The sequence below is a fragment of the Lygodium microphyllum genome, chromosome 5, assembly GCF_053477565.2.
Source record: "Lygodium microphyllum isolate KBCC chromosome 5, Lygodium_microphyllum_v1.1.10, whole genome shotgun sequence".
NCBI lineage: Eukaryota > Viridiplantae > Streptophyta > Polypodiopsida > Schizaeales > Lygodiaceae > Lygodium > Lygodium microphyllum.
In genome coordinates, this window is record NC_141139.1 from 149,825,915 (window position 1) to 149,829,739 (window position 3,825).

General features: G+C 44.7%; 1 pseudogene; it reads right to left on the bottom strand.

Annotated features, from left to right (window-relative positions):
• Positions 1-1,927: 1,927 nt before the first annotated feature.
• Positions 1,928-2,559, bottom strand: LOC148036528 (chloroplast envelope membrane 70 kDa heat shock-related protein pseudogene; annotated as a pseudogene).
• Positions 2,560-3,825: the final 1,266 nt, after the last annotated feature.

Consider the following 3,825-nt stretch of genomic DNA (forward strand, 5'->3'; position numbering starts at 1 on the left):
GGGCACATCAAGGGCAGGACATACCTAGGGAGCTTGTGTCGCCTATGGTTAGACATGTCACCCTGACCCATTCACACAATTCCCTCTTGCACTCTACCTTAATACCATTGCAATCACTTGTGGTAAGCACCGCATGAATGGCCATGAAAAGTACAACGTCCTCATCAAGCAAGTCCAATAGCTCCCAACTACCGAAAGTGTGGTATCCTTGTGTTCAATTAGGCTGCGTCGTGCAGTCACAACGCAAAGGATGTCTCATATACCTTCACATGTACTTCTTCTCAACATGGACAACTTTGCTTCATCCACACATTGTTACGAGAAACCAGCCCATGGTCTTCTAGCTACGTAATATCTAAGTATGCACGAGCACTCACATAATATCTGCACCGAAGTATATACACAGGTTAGGTCCTCAAGTGCACGACAATACTCTCAGCTTGCTTAGAGTTTGACCTATCTCCCAAACTAATTGAACTATGTCTTATGCACGATAGAGAAGACTAGCACTACCCCTAGGGAGAGACCACCTATGAGAGGTTTTCAATTACAGGTAGTATTGAAGACTCCAACGAAAGTGTCGTTCACTCTTCATCGACACTCAACTTTGAATTCCTATCCTTTATCATCTTGCAAGCCCGCCAAGAATCATCATGTGCAGAATCCCCAACAAACTGCCACTTGTACTCCATCAGTGCAATCCCCACAACGAACAGCCCTACCACCAACTCCAATAGCCCTACCACTAGCCACGTCGGCCACCAACGTGCCCCCAACAACCTTCCTCCCCACCACTACCAACACTCCTCCATAGCAACCATAGACGTCCTTGCCACCCACGTCTTCGGTACATGCTAAAGCCTACTACCTACGATGGTGAGTGCCATGGGACTGGCACTCGTCTAGGAGGGGGTAATGTTAACCATCAGACAAACAAGGTGGAAAATCTGGAAAATCTAAAGTAGAGTACAAAGGCCAATGCAAAAGTGAAACGGAAGACAAAGGCACTCCAAAAAAAATATGGAAGCACAAGAAATGCAGAAAAGTCCTAAATAAAGCAAAAAGGCGCACAAGAAAAAGTGTAAGTCAATACTTTGGTAAAAAAGCGCAAGCGCATCATGATTTAATTTAAGGAGCACCGGGCTCTCACCCATGCAATTTGTAAATATAAATAGGCGGTGGAAAGGAAGCTAGAAAGATAGAAGGACAATGGGAAAAAGGGCCTAGGCCATGGCCAGCCATGTAAAAAAGGGGATAAGGGGATGACCGCCCAAAAGAGATTTAGGGTTTTGTATATAAAATTGAAAAGTGAATGAGAAGATCATTCTTGTGTGTGGCAAAAAGTGGCTCTTCTTCTTCTTCTTCTTCTTCTTCTTCTTCTTCTTGCTTGCTTGAGATTGTGCTTGAGAGAGGGAGTGTGAGAGTGTGAGGGAGTGAGTGTGTGAGGGTGAGGGACCGGGGGAGGAGAAGCTCTCCATCTTCCCCTCTCTTCTTCTCTTCTCTTCTCTTCTCTTCTCTTCTCTTCTCTTCTCTTCTCTTCTCTTCTCTTCTCTTCTCTTCTCTTCTCTTGCTCGCGGCTATGGAGCTTGGAGCGTGGAACTTGAGGATGGAGCTTGCTTGAAGCTTGCACTTGGATCGTTGTCAAAGAGATCGTGCAAGAGCTGCAGAACACGGGGTTCAAGGTACAGCAATGGAAGAGACTAACAAGAAGAAAATTGAATTGCTGATGCCAAAGTACACTATATTTCTTGTCAAAATGAGTTACATGAAGCTCATGTTCAGAAAAATCTGAACATATTCAGTTTCCTATTTGTGAAGAGATCTTTGCAAAGATTGCATCTAGAACCATATCCATAACCATTATAAGAGCCAAGAGTATTAATGAAGACTGAAGTTCCGTAGTCCAGATTGACATACAAGTAAGATCCTAGAAGTAAAAACAGATTCCTGTACCCAGTGCTGTAACCAGGATAATGGCAAAAACTGAGAGGATGATGATTAAAGCCAGCTTAAGCTGACCCTGCACCATAGGAAGATACACCTATTTCAGTATATGGGCCCTCTCAGAGATGCAGAAGCACTTTATAGTTGATTAATGCCACTGCACTATATAGTATCAACCAACTTGCAAAAGCATGAAAGTAGTTTCCACTAGTAGGTGGTGAATTTGCTCATCTTCATTGAATCAAGCTAATGATTCCTTAAGTGTTTCACCTTCCTGAAGATAAAAAATGAGAACATTCTTCTCCCCAACACTGGTAGCCTTTTATCAAGACCGTAGGCAATGGCAGCAGCAGTAGGCTCGTTAATGATCCGCATGACATTCAGACCAGAGATGACTCCAGCGTCCTTTGTAGCTTGCCTCTGTGAGTCATTGAAGTAGGCAGGCACTGTAACGACAGCATTTTTGACGGTGCTTCCCAGGTAAGCCTCTGCAATTTCTTTCATCTTTGTCAGCACCATAGATGAGATCTCTTCTGCGGCGAATTCCTTGACCTCACCCTTGTACTGCACAGAGATCATAGGCTTATCGCCAGGGCCAGCAAAGACCTTGAAAGGCCACAATTTGATGTCGCTCTAGACGGAAGCGTCAGTGTACCGTCTCCCAATTAGACGCTTGGCATCGAAGACAGTGTTGGTGGGGTTCATGGCGACCTGGTTCTTGGCAACATCACCGATGAGGCGCTCAGTGTCAGTGAAGGCAACGTATGAAGGCGTGGTGCGGTTGCCTTGGGCTCAGCAGTGTATGGGCCGTGTGTACCTCACGAACGGCACCCATATCCTCCTCCCTTCTCTGATAAGTCTGCCCCTTTGTCGTTTCGTCCTCCCACCATTCACTATTCAATCTCCAGGCTCCATATAATTTGAAAGTATTGCAATAGTCTGATCTACAGGAGCTCCTGCTTTGACCAAGAGAGTGACAGACCTTGGCTTCTGAATAGAAAGCACGAAGTCCTTGGGGTCATCGTAACCTTTGAGAGGAAGTTCTCCTTCTTCCCTCTGTTTTTCGCATATCCTCCAGCACTCTGTTCCTCCTGCCTCCCTCCTGCATAAGGCTTCAACACACAATTGCCGATTTAGAGCTTCCTTCCCCCCCAATTAGCATTGCCCCCCTCTCCTTTCGCCATATCAAGCTCCCGCATTAGTCTGGCCCTTTTCCCCGCCAAGACACAGCATCATCATCCACTTAATCTCGTAATAAGGGCATTCATTTTGGTTCATGTTCTGCATAAAGCTTTCACGGTTTTCGACCCCATACATTCTTGTCAGATAACCAAAAGATCAATTGCTTCTTCTGTTAGCTTGATTCATAACAAGCAATGGATGTATCCATAAGACTTTACAATGTAAAAGCTTTCACATATTACCCTCTGTTCATCTCCTTGCTTCTGACGTAGTGATTTTCCACAACATCTGATGTCTGACATCTCTTTGCAATCAGCATTTCAGTCCTATTGACGGAATTCATCCTCCTCGCAACCTGTTCAGCCACTGTGACGGCCTCTGACAGTTTATATTTGCCTCTGATAGTTTATATACTATCAATCTCTCATGAGGATTTCAGTGAGAAAGGAGCAATGGTGAATGAGCCTGTAAGCAGGCTAGAGGGCAGTGCCTTGGCTGTTATTCAAAGCAGTAGGACAAAGATCCTTTGGCATCAGTTTTTCATATTTTTCTAATACACGCACATCATGCATCCAAACAAAATCATGCGCATGCACTAAGGGAATATATACATTGGATGCGGATTATTAAAATGCATCACACAAACAATGAATCACACGCGGAGATTAACACAAATGCACAACAAAAGAAATGGAGGCG